This window comes from Carassius gibelio, chromosome B25, assembly GCF_023724105.1.
Source record: "Carassius gibelio isolate Cgi1373 ecotype wild population from Czech Republic chromosome B25, carGib1.2-hapl.c, whole genome shotgun sequence".
NCBI classification, from domain to species: Eukaryota; Metazoa; Chordata; class Actinopteri; order Cypriniformes; family Cyprinidae; genus Carassius; species Carassius gibelio.
In genome coordinates this window covers 21,401,592-21,420,109 of record NC_068420.1, presented here as the reverse complement: position 1 = coordinate 21,420,109, position 18,518 = coordinate 21,401,592, and the positions used below count along the sequence as shown (strand labels likewise).

General features: G+C 36.9%; 1 pseudogene; it reads left to right on the top strand.

Moving 5' to 3' along the window:
- Positions 1 to 1,332: 1,332 nt before the first annotated feature.
- On the top strand, positions 1,333 to 12,763 carry LOC128014077 (protein fantom-like; annotated as a pseudogene).
- Positions 12,764 to 18,518: the final 5,755 nt, after the last annotated feature.

The following is an 18,518-nucleotide window of genomic DNA, read 5'->3' as shown; positions in this document are numbered from 1 at the left end:
CCCAGCTGAAGGACATTGCATATGGAACCAAGACCTATGTGTTTAGACCTGATGTGACCAGCGATGATGTTTCAGATGAGCTTGATAAAACGCTCCAATTGGCTTGAGGCAAGAACCTTCTGGAAATTCACTTGTATATATAAGAGGTCATTGCACTATAAAAACATCCTGTGAGTTTTAGAACTCAAAACTTTCTTGTTAGTCTAAAAACAGCTTATATTGAAGCCAGTCTGTCAAAAACATCAGCTTGTGGAATGTGCCACTCTATGATGTAATAGACTTCATATTCTAATAAGCGTTCATATTCTGGTGTTCTGGCCACGGATGTGCCGGTCTTGTCTTTTTATTGCAGGACCCTGTATGTTACAGTAATTACTAAATTACCACAGCGGCTTGTCTCCATTGGCAACACGCACGATTTGTGTTGATTGCAAGTGACGTCACAGGTAGCGGAGAGTGCAAGTAGCGATTGCAAGTGACATTGTAATTTAGTTTCTTTTTTCTTCTCTTCGCCACCTGGACACTGTTATAAAATGTTGGGAAATTCAAACAAAATGTAATAAAAAATTCAACAAAATAAAGACTGCAAGCGACGTCACTAGCGGAAGTGCAAGTGTCTGAGAATGCAAGTCTGAGAGTGCAAGTGCAAGTCTGCAGCCAGACCCTCTTGGGCCTGTTTAGCCCCACCCACCTATTCTACTTCAATACCTGCTTAGCCCCACCCACTGATTCTACATTAGGCTACTGCTTGCCTAACCCAGCCAAACTATTCTACAGCACTGCCTGCTTAGCCCTGCCCACCGATTCGCACACGTAATAGGTAAATGACAAAAGCGCCAAATGCAGGTCTACACAAAAACCTAATTATACTCTTCATTTGATACATTTTTTTATAAAGTGCCAGACAAAGTGAGTAAGAACTCGGTCCTTTGTTCTCTTCAGTTTACCACAGATTCTTTTACAAACAAGGCACAATGTGATGCAGGATTTTCAGAAAGATTGAAACTAAAATAATATGCTGTGCTGACTATATTGGATTCGAAAGTAATGTCGCAACACACAAGTCTGAGTAAAATTTTATGAATGTATTTTTTTTGTTTTTAAAGATATCACTATTACTTTGTCTGATGTATAGTTTGAAATGCACTACTTATTCATGCGTTTTTAACCTAAACCAAGAGCAGCATCCATCTGTGAGGAATGTACGCTGTCAAACATACACAACTATTAGCCAATCATATTAGTGGGCATTTACTTCCGAGTCTACAATCCTCCAAGCATAGTCAAACAGAGCGTTTTGATGAGGGGGGAGTTAAAAACAGGACAGAAAATACAGGTGCTGGTCATTTATTTATTTATCTATTTATGAAACTTGTATATTATATTCATTAGTGAGATAAACTTTTTGATGATAAATAAAAGTGTTTTTAATCCATTTGCAGGTGTAACAGATGAGATCCAGGTGTTTGGTGCTCTAGAGTACTGGCTCAAACTCAGGGTTCCTATGGAACTAGCCATTGGCCTTTATAAGGAAAGAGTCAAAGCACTTGGTTACCTTAACACAAGCATGAGGGACAGCCAGTACTGTTTACAACCCCATCTAGGGCACCATTTCCTGCTTTGAAAATGCTAAAATTACTTGACCTTTGTTATTTACTATTCAGACTTCATCAGGTCTGGTCCCCAGTTCTTTATTATTGATGGACAGTGATCTAAATTAACTAAACTTCAGCATACACTCCTGCTGTGATCTCAGATCCAGAGGTCCTCACACCCAACCTAGCCACTACAAACTCTACCACTTCCCTGACCATGATACTCCAATCATATCCTCCACCAATGAGCCGCAGTTTGAAGAACACATGGTCTTTCCAGTGCCCATGAACTCTGATCTCCAATGCGTTCCTGTCACAGTGTCTGGTCTGTGTTTCCCTGGGTGTCCACTATTGGTCTTACTTCCCCATAGAGTCATCCCACTGCAGGCACTACATTTCCCACAAGTCTGTGTCCCATTCATCACTGTTAATTGCACACCTGTTAATTGCACTCAGCTGTCCTCACTCTGTTTCATGGAGTCCTTGTTTCATGTCACCCTGCTTTCTCGTGTTCCCAGTGTTTCTCATGTTTCTTGTTTTTGGACATCTTTCATTGTTATTGACCTCTTGCCTGTTTTGGATTAGATTTTTGGATTTCCCATTAAACACTGCAACTGGATCCCTCGTTTTGTGTGTGCATTCGTAACAGTTCCTGAAGTCAAAGGCTCTGTTGTTGTATGTGTTTGATGATCTGGATGTCAAGAAACAGTTGTATCTGGGCAAGGCTAGAGTACCGCTCATCTCGCTGGCTCACGATAAAACCATCACTGGTGAGGACAAACACTTGTCTTGTGTGTTCCAGGAACATTGGGAAGAAAATTGAAGAAAACAATTAAAGGTCCCATTCTTCGTGATCCCATGTTTTAAACTTTAGTTAGTGTGTAATGTTGCTGTTAGAGTATAAATAATATCTGTAAAATTCTAAAGCTCAAAGTTCAATGCCAAGCGAGATATTTTATTTAACAGAATTTGCCTACAAAAAAACGACCCGTTTGGACTACATCCCTCTAGTTCCTGCAGTAATGACTTCACTAAAACAGTTTTTTTACTAACCTCCACCCACAGGAATACACAAAAAGGGGTGTGGTCTTGTTGTGCTCTGACGTAGAAGAGGAAGATCTGCGTTTGTGTTTGTCGCCATGTCGTCAAAACGCTGTTATTTTGATATCGGAGTCTAATCATCTTTGTTTGGCCTTCCTATGGGACGCTGTACTTCGAGATCAATGGTTACAATTTATGTTAGGGCTGTGCAAAAAAATAGAATGCGATTTTCATGCGCATCTCGTCAGTAAAAACACTCCTGTGATTATCTCCAGCACGTGCGTTCAGATCAGGATTGCCAGTTTTTTCAAAACAAATCCTGCCCACTTGCTTCTCAAAACTACTCCAAAACTAGCCCAATCACGTTTCCGGGAAGGCAGCATGTGCTCAGCTGCTGTCGAATCACAACACAGGAACTCAAAACTCAGGCAATTTGATAATACCTAGAATATCAAAATCAACTGCGGGCGGCAGATCCTTTTCCTATTTGGCTCCTAAACTCTGGAATAACCTACCTAACATTGATCGGGAGGCAGACACACTCTTGCAGTTTAAATCTAGATTAAAGACCCATCTCTTTAACCTGGCATACACATAACATACTAATATGCTTTTAATATCCAAATCCGTTAAAGGATTTTTAGGCTGCATTAATTAGGTAAACCTGAACCGGGAACACTTCACATACAGTAACACCCGATGTACTTGCTACATCATTAGAAGAATGGCATCTACGCTAATATTTGTCTGTTTCTCTCTTATTCCGAGGTCACCGTGGCCACCAGATCCAGTCTGTATCCAGATCAGAGGGTCACTGCAGTCGCCCGGATCCAGTACGTATCCAGACCAGATGGTGGATCAGCACCTAGAAAGGACCTCTACTGTCCTGAAAGACATCGGAGACCAGGACAACTATAGCCCCAGATACAGATCCCCTGTAAAGACCTTGTCTCAGAGGAGCACCAGGACAAGACCACAGGAAACAGATGATTCTTCTGCACAATCTGACTTTGCTGCAGCCTGGAATTGAACTACTGGTTTCGTCTGGTCAGAGGAGAACTGGCCCCCCAACTGAGCCTGGTTTCTCCCAAGGTTTTTTTCTCCATTCTGTCACCGATGGAGTTTCGGTTCCTTGCCGCTGTCGCCTCTGGCTTGCTTAGTTGGGGTCACTTCATCTACAGTGATATCGTTGACTTGATTGCAAATAAATGCACAGACATTATTTAAACTGAACAGAGATGACATCACTGAATTCAATGATGAACTGCCTTTAACTATCATTTTGCATCATTGACACACTCTTTTCCTAATGTTCAGTTGTTTTGACGCAATGTATTTTGTTTAAAGCGCTATATAAATAAAGGTGACAGGAACCGCTGGCCCAATCAGAACTCATTACATATTTCTGAAGGAGGGACTTTATAGAACAAGGAAGTCATCAGCCTGTTTTTATGACAGTGAAAACAGCGGTATACAGATGAATTGTGTGAAAAATACTGTGTTTTTTTACACGCGAAACATGAACACAAGTTATATTGCACACTGTAAACACAATCAAAGCTTCAAAAAAGCACGAAGAACGGGACCTTTAATATTAACCTAATATTTTGAGGATAGACTTTTTTTCTGAAAAGAGTTGCTCTACCAACAAAAGATCTGAGATGTTTAGATATTTTTGTTGGACAACACTGCTGACAACACTGCTGATTATGATTAGTTAGTTAGATTTTTTTGATTATTAGTTTGATTTAATATTATTATTATTATTATTATAAAATTAGAGAGGCTTAGAGAAACCTTTTTCATGTTGGTATTTATCTTGTGATTTGTTTTTTTTTTTAAGGTATGTTTGAGCTCACAGACCCCGAGGGACTTAAAAGTGGCCAAATCAGTGTGACTCTGAAATGGACGTTCATGTACTTCTCTCCAGCTATCACCGCACAACAGATTGAGATCACCAGCAGGACGACACCGGAGAGAACGATGTCTCAAGACTAGGAGAAAACACAGACAGAGACACAACCGATGACCAAAGACCCTTCACTAATACCTCAACCAACTCTTTCTGAGGTAATGGCATCCCCAAGACACCTCAGCATCCAGGACCATACAGTACATAAATCAGTCCTCAATGCTTTTTATTTCATTTTATCATCACTTTTTCCTCAGTCTGATGAGTGGAAGATTTCTGAGGAGCTGCAAGAGCCACCAACAGGTGTGTGTTTGGACTCGGAGTTATGGTATAATATTCATCCAGAATTAAAGTTTTTGTTTTATTTATTGGTATTTGATTTGTCTATGCATGACATGCTATGATAATTTGGTTGAATGTTTCTATTGGTTTCGCTGCCCTGATTAATTGTTGAGTGACTTTTTTTTTTTTTTTTTTTTTTTTTTTGTGAAGAGTAATGTAATGAGTATGAATTACTGGTGGTTTAAGCATTTTAGTTTATTAATTAATTAATATTTTATTAAAACTAGTTAGGTGCTAAATTAATGCTGAAATATTTAATTTTATTTTATTCACCGATATCATTCCAACCCCACCACTGTTCCTTTTTGATAGAGAAATAACTATATAAAAAATTCAATATGTTGGTTATTTGCTATTTTTTTTTTAAATAATGTTTAATAATTTTGTATAACTATACATGTTCAAGATCCAGCATTTTGTCCACAGTTGAGATTCGTTGTTTGGAAAAGAGCAGCTTGAACATAATTCAAAACATCTAATTTTGTGTTTCACAGATAAAATAAATTCATATGTTCGGAAAGACATGCAAGTGACTTAATATTGACTTTGTTTAATTTATAAAGGTTTAAGTTCAGTTTTAAAGTTAAACTCTAATTGGATGCAATATGACAAAACTTAAGGTGCTTCTAGTATAAAAAAAAAAAAAAAAAAGTTTGTTTTTTGTTTGTGTTATTGTGGGCAGGAAGGCCCCTGTGCTTTAGCCCTGAGTAGAACTTGTATTCAGTACTGCAACATATGATTTTTTTTTTTTTTTTTTTTTGGCACACCAATACTTATGGCTGAGCGTTAGTATTCAGTTTTATATGAGGAAACAACTGTGCTATTGTTTTACGAATGAGATGAGAATCATTAATATTTAATTCACTGCTGCCAATAATCTGATGTGTTTCCTGTTGACAACCAACAACATAAATGTTAATGTGTGTTGACCTTGGCCAAGAGGCTGTCTTTAAAGTGTTGATGTCTAACATCTCTCTCTCTGCGAGCCACTTGAGACCAAAGAGAGATGGACGACATGAAAGTAAACAGCCCAAACCGTTCACCAACAACTTCCATATTCAATTCAAGTTTATTTGTATAGCGCTTTTTACAATACAAATCATTACAAAGCAACATTACAGAAAATTACAATATTTTGTAGTAGCTTATAAGTGGTGACTGTCAGTTTGTGCGCATATGACAGGATTTTTCAGATAAATTAATACAAGACGTAGTCAGCCAGACGATGAACATTATTAACCGCAATTATTATATGATGCAGTCACATTTGTAGCAATATTTGTTAGTTCTATTGGTTGATTCAGGGTTAGCATCATCTGAGATCCTCTGAGGGTTTACATCATCTCTTCTCAGGTGTTCTGGATCCAGACTGGAGCTTGTGTAAATCCTAGTTACTCTGGCAAAACATAGAAACAAATAGAGACATCATTAGCATAGCTGATGTTCCAACAAAGTAAAATTAATAAGTTTAACCCAAGCTAATGAAGAAGAATGCACATTAGATCAGATGCAACTACACTCACAATTTAAGAGATACATTATTCGAATGCTTGGTGAAAGAGATGCGTTATGATTAAACAGCGAGAGTGTGTCTCATAATATGATATTATCTTCTTGACCTGGTAAGGACTCTAGCTGCTGTGTTTTGGACTACCAGTAGCTTGCTTATTGAAGAAGCAGGACAACCACCTAGAAGTGCATTACAGTAGTCCAGTCTAGAGGTCATCAATGCATGAACTAGCTTTTCTGCATCAGAAACAGATAACATGTTTCGTAGCTTGGCAATGTTTCTAAGATGGAAGAATGCAGATTTTGTAACATGGGAAATATGATTTTCACAAGATTTAGCAGTGCAAATTGTAATCTACAAGATTCTGTGTATGGATTTTTTGGTCCAATAATTAATATCTCTGTCTTATCCGAATTTAATAAGAGAAAATTATTGGACATTTTTAACACACTCTGTAAGCTTAGATAATTGAGAAGTTTCATCTGGTCTCGTTGAGATATATAGTTGAGTATCATCAGCATAACTCCTGTTTCACATATAATCCATCTGCAGTGCGTCTGCACTCCGAGTGCGTTTCGTATGTGGTGCTGAAGCAGCACGGACTCATTGTGCTTTCACACAGGTCGCATTTGCAGTCCGCTACTGATCCGCGGCTGTTTAAGCCACAAAACACAGGCTTTGTCCATTATTTTGATATCAAATCATGTAAAATAAATAAATAAATAAAATCAATAAGCTTTTTAAGCATTGTGATACTCTTAAATTCAAATTCAAATATAAACAACGTATTACTCATGCATTTGACTGCTGGGTTTTTATAATAAGTTGCTGAAACAAGCTGCAACACATTTAAACACAACATTAGCCTACTTTTCTTGTTAGGATATCACAAACATAAAAAAAAAAAAAACACCACAGACAGAAACAGTCGACTCTCGTGCCTTTTGCATTTAAATCTTTATTACACGCAATCCAAAGGGTCTTAAATAACTTTGTTTTTCTGCCTCTATAAAAGTGCATTTATAATGATGCCTTGTTTCTCAACTTTCATAAAGTTGCTCATTTTCTTGTTTTAAATCAAGCCAAAACCCATGTGTTGCGTGTGAAACACAGTAGGCTTTAATTAGTATACATGTTCATTTTTACCGCAAACAACGCGCTGTCACTTTAATTCAGCGCATGCAGCACAGCAAAAATAGACTCAGTACGTAAACGAAAATACGCAACGCATACGCACCGCAGACGGAGTATGTGTGAAACGGGCGTAACAGTGGAAACTAATTCTGTATTTTTTAATAATATTACCAAGGGGCAACATGTATATTGAAAATAGAAGGGGACCTAGGACGGATCCTTGTGGCACTCCATATTTTACTGGTGATAAATAAGATGACTCCCCATTTAAATAAACAAAATGGTAGCGATCGGACAGGTAGAATCTAAACCATCTTAGAGCCTGCCCTTGAATACCTGTATAGTTTTGTAATCTATCTATGAGTATGTCATGATCTATGGTGTCGAACACAGCACTAAGATCAAGTAAGACTAGAAATGAGATGCAGCCTCAATCAGACCCAAGAAGCAGGTAATTTGTCATTTTAACAAGTGCAATTTCTGTGCTATGGTGGGGCCTGAAACCTGACTGAAATTCTTCATACAGATCTTTTTTTTGTTTCGTTTTTTTTTGCAGGAAGGATCTCAATTGAGCAGACATTTTTCTAAAATTTTAGACAAAAATGGAAGATTTGAAATAGGCCTATAATTTGCCAGTTCACTAGGATCTAGTTTTGGTTTCCTAATAAGAGGCTTGATAACCGCCAGCTTGAATGGTTTTGGGACGTGACCTAAAGATAACGACGAGTTAATGATATTGAGAAGCGGTTCTTTGGCTACAGGTAACAGCTCTTTCAGTACTTTAGTGGGTACAGGATCTAATAAACATGTTGTTGGTTTAGATACAGTGATAAGTTTATTTAGCTATTCCTGTCCTTTAGTTGTAAAGCACTGCAGTTTGAAATGAGAACTAGGAATGATCCATCTAATGATCTTCTAGTGCTTTACTTCTGTATTATCAACTGATCATAATACAGAAGATGCAAGCATTATTCCTGCTCAGAGCTCACAGCATAAAAAAGCAGATGTGTTGTATCACTTTGCATCTGTCTATGTTTTACAAATGAACCGTGCTTGACCAATATATTAAATACTTAATATTAATTTCTAGATTTTTGATCAAACAAATGCAGGAATGATGATCACAAGAAACATATTTACTTGGTATCTCTGACCAATCTATGGAGTGTATAGTCTCAAAGAAAGTTGACATCCTCAACAAAGGACAAAAATAAATCACTGGGTCTCAGGAGGATATTGTATTTTTTGTTCCTTGCTGATAAAAGTTAATTTTAAATATATATTTGTTATTCATTTAGCCTAAAACTTAGCGATGAGCATTCAGAGATTTAAACAGTCAGCTTAGGCCTCTGTCCTAATAGGAGTGTAGAACGCAACAGAGATCTGCTGTCAGCACAAGCATAATGGCTTAAACACTCCAACAATGTGGACGGCATGTTTGACAGATTGAATCCAATGATACACGGAGAGACAAAGCATCTCCAACTCACGTTACATGTCTACATCAGGAAAGAGAGTTTTTCCATCATCCGTCATTTCATACGGTGGAATAATCTTCACGGATGTCCTGTCAGAAGTAGAGAGTGATTGGAGTCCCTGAAGATGCACAGCGAGTCTCAACATGTCAGTTGGTGTGAGGTTGAATGTCAGTTGTGATAAGGTCATGCGATGCCTTGCTCCACCAGCCGTCCGAGTGCATTCGTGTGGAGATCATGTCTCTGAGTCTGAAACTAGGCTCAAGAGTGGCAGAAGACAGTGGAATCGTCCAGTTGTTTGTGGAGCACTGTTTCCTGGGCCTGCTGTAAGTCAAGACCCCGCTGTCCCTGAAGAAGCCTCTGCCTGGATACAGCATCTCCTACAACTTCAGCAATGGTGAACAACCACATTCATACTAATCTCCATGCAGATTTTTCTGCTTTAGTATCTATGGCAGCATATTGAATCTTATGGTATCAAGTTGTGAAAAGTGGTGCATTGATTAGGACATCTCTGAACTTTTTTTTTTCTGACCAGTTTTAGTTTCTACACCTCAAACCTTCTTAAGCCACCATAGACTCAAAATTGCACTTCTCTGCTTTGGTCTACAATAGTGGTTCCTGGTCCTGGAGAACCCCCATCACAGCATGTTTTGATGTCCCACTTATCTGACACACACATTTGATGTCTTGGAGCCATTTCTAATGAGCTGATGAGTTGAATCAGATGTGTTTGACTAGGCAGACATCTAAAATGTGCAGTATTGGGGGTCCTCCAAGATTGACGGTTTAATGCTAAGCTCATGAAACTTAGTGGTTTCAGTTTTTGACCAACTAGAAAACATGGGTGAGTTGATCTAAAGCAGTCCTGCTTCTAGAGAGAGCTACTGTCCTACTACTGTCCTACAGACTTCAGTTCCATCTCTGCCCCAACACCATTGCCTGGACTGATCAAGTAGCCTTGGACACCTTGATTAACTGGTTTAGGTGTGCTTGATTTGGATTGGAGCTGAAATTTGCAGGACTGTAGCTTTCCAGAGCAGGACTGGAGACTCCTGGTTTAAATTAATGACTCCATTTAGATTAATTGGGTAATCCAATGCTTTCCAACCCTATACCTGGAGGCACCCCGACACTACACTATTTTTGATCTCTTCCTAGTCAAATGCATTTAAATCAACTCATCAGATCATTAAGACCTGAAATGGATGGGAGAGATAAGAGAGGCATCCACAACGAGTAGTGTTGAGGGCTTGAAGGAACAGGTTTGAGAGATACTAGGGTAATCCAAAGTACATTTATCAGCCACATTGACTGCCCACCATTTTTATTTTTATACTCTTTAATACCTTGCTTGGCCACATAATTGGTTCTTGTAGCTGTATTAGTTTACTAAACAATGGCAGATAAACATTCTTCATCAGTAATTAATCAAATTAAAGAAAAAGTCCTGAACAACATACAATGTTCTGACAGTGATCCATGTGGATAAGGAGAGTAAGCAACACGGGCGGCAAACTCAGAGGGCAGTGCTGGAGGGCCGGAACAAATAACTCGAGCAGTGACACTTTCTGATCTATAATCAGGTTTCTTTTTGACTCATTTATTTGTCCTGTAAAGTATATTGTTGTAACATATACTACACTGTGTTATCTAACTCAAATAAGCAGCTATCCCTTTCATTGGCTGTGACAGTATAAAGTTCACAGTGTTGAGCAACCCTTCTGCGTATCATCAATATCATGAAGAAACGCAGAGACATGAAGGTCTTCAGCGTCAACAGTAAGTGTTTTTTTTTTTTTTATTGCTATCATGCAATTATTGTCATAACAAAAGTTTTGAGATTAGTGTGAATATTAGAGTGGTGCGTGTTTATGTTATCTTAAATATTGGATTACTTAGTCATCTCCATAAATAGAATATTAAATAGGACCTTGAACACTCTGTTTTCAACAAGTTATCAGTGTTGATTGTCCACCTCAGATGGTCAAACTATATACATTACATGATTTGGTTTATTTTAGATGAATTTTATATGGGATTTTCTTTTTTTCTCCTTCAACCCTGTTACCAAATTTTGAGAGACAGTTTAACCCAGTATTCTTTATATATTATATACATTTATACATTATACATTACATTTATAAGAAAAATGCCAAAGCATTGTAGGTTCGCAAGTAACGGTGTTGAAAATATTGCTTGGCAGGGTCTAGGTTGTTTGGGAAGAAAGTTTGTAAAACATTGATAAACTTTTTCATAGTTTCGTAATTTTTCATAAATTGAAGAAAAATATTTATAATAAAAATATTTGTATTTTTAATGTGACTTTAGCAACAGGGTTTAATGGGTGAGCTTAATGAATACAATTTATGTAAAAACTAATCTAATTTATGTCACTTCCAGGGTGTCAAATTTTATTTTAAATTTTTTTCATGGGTAACTGTGGCATTCACATTTTTTCAAACACATACATTTAGAATTTTTGGTAATTGGTAAAACCTATTCTTATTAATTTTTAATTGAATGCAGATTAAACATACTATAAATAGCCTATTATTACTGTGTGATATAAAATTTTCATATGCCACATACATTCAATGTTTTTTTGTTGTGTTTGTTTTTCATTTCATATTATATATTAGTTTATCTACCATATATAGTAGTGTTTTCTCCAAAAACATGATATTCGTGCCTTTTTCAATAATGATAAAACAATGTGTATCCTATTAATGGAAAGAGCCATGTGCTGACCATTAAAACTTTCCGTGTTTTTCTGTCCCTCACTGTAGTTGTGGACGTTCAGGACAGCAGTGAAGTTATCAGCCATCTAGTTGTTACTGTCGAAGCTCTGGAGGCTCTAACACCCATCATGAAAGATCCAGAGCAAGATCGTCCACTAACTACAGTTGCTTAATTTACCAAAACCAATGATTTACTTTTCCCAATCAGCAATATTAAATGTCCCCTAAATCATTTTTGTATATAATTAGATACACTGAAATGAAGTGAAATGTAATGCATGGGGCGGTCGGTTTGGTTTTAAACATATGGGAATAAAACAGTCCTTTATGTAAACACCATCATGCGGCTTTGATCCCTTACGGTGTGAAATCATCTCCTAATGTTTCTCTTTATGGCCTCCAGTGTTGCGTTTGATGGAGTGCTGATGTTTAGACCTTTAATAACTTTGCTTAATGAAAAGGCTGTTAAGCCTCATTAGGCAGCGCTGTGGCAGGCGCCGATATTTTATTGAAGGTGCAAAATGAAATCTAACTGGATTTAATGGGATTAAATCAAGCTCTTTAAAATGCTAATGCAGATTTTCACGCGTGTCGAGCTGTGGCGCTCGCGTAGGCACTTCTTCTGTTTTGGTGTGTGCGATTGTGTGTGAAGTGTTGCTGTTATCTGCACTGGAGATTATTTGATATTTCTGTGTTGGTCTGCATAAGAGAGTGCAATTCAGATTTAGTATCTTTTGTTGAGGTATAGATGCTTTATTTTGAACGAACTGCAAACCTTTGTAGACAGCCCTATAAATGTTTTATATTCATGGACATTTCAGAGTAATGTATTAAAGGGTTTTATTGGTAATTCATTTTGTTTTCTGATTTTCTTAAAACCTACATATTTGTTTTACTTGAAGTTGAAACTGCGTTTAGAATCCATTAGAATTTTATAGGAACTGACTTTCTTCTGCTGAATACAAAAGATATTCTGAAGAACTTTGGACCCATTGAGTTTTATAGTATGGACCAACAAAACAGAGAGGCAAAAAATAATAATAAATGTGTATATACATATGTGTATGTGTGTGAAAGTGATTCACACAGTAATAGAGCCACGTGTGGTGGAGTAAATGTTGACAAAATATGCATATTTGAGAGTTTGCCGAAACCAAGTGCAGATACTATGTAGCCGTTAGCATTTATCTCAATGGTAGTTGCTTTGCTGGCACATACTGTGCATGGCAGGAGTACGTCTTCCATTATTTGTACTAACAACATGAACTAGTCAAACTTTGACCCCTTAATAGAATGCAAAAGTCACAATCTGGAACTAAAAATGCCATTCATGTTCTCCATAGAGAAAATTATGTTTAATTATAATTTATAAACCTTCAAAGACAGAGCTACTGTGAGCTCTGAGGTTATTAATTGATGGTATATGCATTTGTTGAGTCTCTCCATGATCTCAAAACACTTAAACATTTGAACATATTTAATATGCATATTTTGCAATAAACTTGAATATGTTATTTATATCACCATCTTTACATGGATACTTTTATGTTTCTCTATTGTTTTAATTTGATTGTAATTTGTGATGGTCCATGGGATTGTAGTTTTTTTCCCCTCATTAAATCTGTCTTAAATACTTTGTCAATTGTCGGATTTTCAATTGCATAGAAAGATAGTACTGCTGCGATTCTCCTCGTATCGGTTTGGTTTGGTTCATGGCTTATAATGCTTTAATAAATACTTTTAAAAAATCCCAATTCAAAAAGTGAATGGAGAATATATTGTAAAGTTCTCATGTTTTGATGAACGAAGACAACCTCTTTTTATAATATTATAGTAAGAAGGACAGTAAGAAGGAACATGTACTAAAAACGTCAATGAAGTCCAAAGCTAACAAACCAACTCATGCTAACAACGCAAAATAATTTGTATCTTTCTCCAGAAACATTTTGACAGAGCTTTCAGTGAGGCTGAGCTACTGTACATCAGTATTGGGTCTTGGATGGCTAATGATCTCTCTAACGGGGTTCATGTGTTCAGCCAGGCAGCATCATTAGCCGAGCACATGACTTGATCAATATCATCGGTCGATACCGAGCACTGCCATCCAGTTCTGTCAGCTTTCCCTCTCTTCCGCATGTTCCCTCTCACCACTATCATGCAAATGACCCTGCCACCTGAAAAGAGGACAAGAAAAGGTGTCCCACGGGGTCTCATTAGCCATTCAGAGTTAAGATGTGGGGCGGGTCGTGTTGTCATGTGAAGATGATTGGAGCGCAGCCCTTTGACAGCTGTGACAGGCGGGTGGGTGGCCCCCAGCCCCCCCTTTCCACTCTTGGCCCATCTGTCAAATCACCGCTAAGCACTCTGGGAAATGATACAGGGCCGCTCCTCAATTAGACGTGTTAGGACAAGAGGGAAGTGTCATTTTGGTGACAAGGATAACCTGAGCCCACAAAGGCCACTTACCGCCGGCAGATACTAAACGAATCTAGAGCGGAGCGAGTCGAGGAAATATCAACCTAACTGTCTCTCGGAGGGCACCTTGCACTTACATTTAGTTAAACCTGAAGCTTTATAATTGATATGACACGATAAAAGTTAATGTTGTGATAGAAACGGTGTTGAAGACTTTGACTTTAGCACTTAACTAAAGGAAAATACAGTTTCTGTCACAATTTAAAGTATTTTAAATAGTTAAGTGATCCTTTTAGATACCTGAAAAAGAACACCCCCATCATGTTAGTTTTTAGTTCCCATTTGGTTATTTTTATGGGAACCAAATAAAAGTTTTAGAAACATTCTTACGTTTGCGCTGGGCTAGTTAGGCGTATTGATAGATTTTACTTTTATAAACCATGAAATAATGTTTGAAGAATGTTGCAAGTAGGTTTTTTGCTGGTTTCAATCAAAAAGCACAAACTTCAGCTAATTGCGTCTAATATAAATGTAAACTATTATATATTTTATTTAATTGAAATTAAACATGCAATCATGTGTCTTATAAAACTAAATGTAGAGTTTGCCCCTAAGGATATCATTTGATAAGTACTCATTTTAAAAGTATGCTAAAGGACTTCTTTTTCACAAGAGCACAGTAAGTCATTTGCAACCAAAACTGTGTAGCTGCTTATTCATCAAGTGTATAGCCTACTTTTCTTTGAGGGTTAATAAAGTCTGAGTGCTTATGTTACAATAGTTTAAAGCAGTTAATGTCATTTTTACTTTTTTTACTTTTCGGAATTCACATTTGACGTAATTACGCTCCATAATTGTGTCTATTACTCGTCATAAATTTGAAAACATTAGGGAAATTTTTCGACATCGTCGAAAGTCAATTTACTTGTCGCTGGTGTTTTGGCGCAGATGCATATACAATACTATGGTGGTTTGACTGTCAGGACGTTTCTTAAACTCTTCATGAATTGCTAATGGTGTCATTTAAAGCTCAAACACGTGTCCAAATGGCCAGCGCTTTGCATGTCTGAGACAGACAGACCCACTTCGGTCACTGAGGCGTGATGTTTGCTCTCGCCGCTGTCTCTCCAGTCCCTCACCTTTGACTCTGCTCTGTATTTGGTGGAAGTGCTCTGGTTCAGGATGGCTGTATCGCCGGGCCTGTCGGTGGGTTTCATTACACTCACTCAAGCTCCTGCCCAGCAGCCCGTTCCGGCGCCGCAGGCCTGTCAACCGCATGATCAGGGGTGCATGAAGACAGGAGCCTCTATCACTCTGCCTCTTTTTTAATGTAGGCAGATTTCTCTTTCTGTAGTGGAAGTGTATTTAGATGAGCAAGAGAAGAGAGTTATAGAGAAAGAGAATGTGGTTTGGATCGGTTCCTACCTGGTTTTGATGGGCAGTGCTGGTCTGTTACTGGCACAAACTGGTTAGTGTTGCAGGCCAGCCAAGCTGACCAGTGTGCCATGCTGAATGATCAGCCAAAACCAGCATGAGACTGAAAAAACTCACCTGATCATACTGGTCATCATGATTGAGCTCTCATAGCTGGTGACCAGCTTCAGTTCCAGTTTTAGGATTGATTTGTCAGGTTTGTTGGAAACATGAATACATCTATTATAATTTACTAGAACAATGTAAAGCAATTAAAAAGTACAGCAGCAGTACCAGGACGCACTGATGGTAATAACACAGTAATAACAATTATTACTTTTTTATTATTTGGCATAACTATGGTTCATGCCCAGAATTTTATATATATATTGCATGGCCATAAACCATAACAAAATGGCCATACTGTGGCCCAATGATGATATAAAATGGTAATAACATGATAATAACATAACTATTACCAAGTTTTTTTGGCATAAATATGGTATGCCTAAAATTCTATGTAATTATTATATTGCATATCTCAATATATATATATATTTCTATGGTATATACCCAAAAATACATTATTTAAATATTAATTCATTCAAATATGGTATCCAAATATTGTAATACCAAAATTCCAGAAATATGGTACATGCCCCATATGTATTACCATGGTCATTTAAAAACAGTATTTCCATAATAGACACTTAAAAACATGGTATTGCATTAGTACAGTGGTTCCAACCCTGGTCCTTGAGGCACCCCAACACTGGTGGTCTCCATTTCTGTGACACACCAATTTCATTTCTATAGAAACTTCAGAGTCTCTACTAATGAGCTGATGACCTGAATCAGGTGTGTTTGATTAAGGAGACATGCACAATTTGAAGTGTTGGGGTGCCTCCAGGACCAGGGTTGGGAACCACTGCATTCATACATAAATAAAACATAGATTTTATGCCATGATACACGCTAATGCCATGTCATGGTGCACACCCCAAAACTGAATATAAAAAAGCCCCAAAAAGCATTGTATTGCCATGGTACTACTTGTAAAAAAAAAAAAAAAAAAAAAAAAAAAAAATATATATATATATATATATATATATATATATATATATATATATATATATATATGGTATTGCTATCAAAGATGCCCAAAATGTGGTACTTGTCCCTTAAATATATGACCCATAGCAAGTCTTCAAAAACACATGGTATTTTATAAGACATTCCTATTTTTACCATGTGGTGTGTCTACCACTAGGTGGCGTTATGGCACCATACTTTCCTAATTCATTAGAGATCCTGTCCTCCTCTCAGTCTTCTGCACTGAATGCTTTTTAATGGCATTTTTGTCACAAGACATATTGTAATGCCGACACCTCTTGCCCAGTGAACTCTCCCTAAAACCTGTTCCCTGCCCTGGTTTACCGTAATAATTAGCTGCAAGAGGAGCGTCACTTTGGTCAAGCCTTATGTGAGAACTGTGACATTCCTCTGGTTAAGAGACGCACTCTCAGGTCATGTGTTCCTGACCTTGTGTTTTCATTGGCTCTCTATTAACAACGCTTTAATGTATGCGTGGCATGTCACCTCCGAAATTACATTTTCAAATCAGCCCTGTCATGCTCCATCTCACTGTTAATCGTTCACAGCGTTTAAGCTACTGTACCCCTCTCAGCACTAACTCACTCCGCTGCTTGAGACCACGTGATCCATACTTTAACCCGCACACACAAACCAACAAAACCCTTCACCAGTCAGTATTTAAGCTTATTGATTTAAACACAGACATAAAAAGACTCTTATCAAGAGCACAGTAAAAGCATTAGCATGTTATTGACTGCGCTTGCACTGTCAAAGCCATTAAACTCATTGGACTGTGTTCCTAATCTGTTTTTCACTCAATGCTTTTCTCACATAGAAGTCATACAGTTAACGCCACAGACTGTGATACTGTTCAAGGCAAATTATTCACTTAACAGCCTGAAAAGAAAGTAGTCCTTAGAGACCACTGGCAAAGAAAGTCTGAATGGATATATATATATATATATATATATATATATATATATATATATATATATATATATATATATATATATATATATATATATGTGTGTGTGTGTGTATATGTATATGTAAGCAGTGCTTTGTAAATTATTTTTTTAATCCAGTGCCTTTGCATAAAAAAAGAAACCAGTATTTGCCTCAGTGCCATACTATCATTTACACCTCAGCACACCCATGTGCTAAATTCAAAACAAAATAAAAATTTAATTGAGCTTTTCATTATCTATTTATATATATATATATATATATATATATATATATATTTTTTTATTTATTTGCAATTTATTCAGCTCTGTTTCTTTGGAAATCCATTACTCTGATCTTTATGATTTCATTATGTTATAGTGCTAAGCATTACATCATTAATCTTAAAACATGAAATGAACAAATTAAGCCATTAAACTCAGTTTAATGTTGTATGTGTGTGTTTTTCTTGAATTATGTTTTTGGAAAATGTAGATCATCTAGTTTAAGCTGCATTTAAACTTATTTTTCTATACCACATACAAGCAAATAAAAATAAATATTGACATATGAATGCCCTGATCTATATGATATCATATTATTTTCTAATGCCTAACATTAAATTAGCATAAAACATTGAGTGAATAACATTTATACAATTAAGAATAAGTAACAGATTTAATATAAATGAAGTGATCACTTTAATAGGATCTGATTAGCAAATATTTTACCAAATGATGGTTTATAGCTAGTAGGTGCCGTAAATTAATAACACATATGTATTTTTATATTTTTTCTGACTATAACAGGGTTGAATGGTTAAACAATGACTTCAGTTGACATTAAAATTTGATTAAAAATGACAGTATGGAATTTAAATGTCAATATCTTGTACTATAT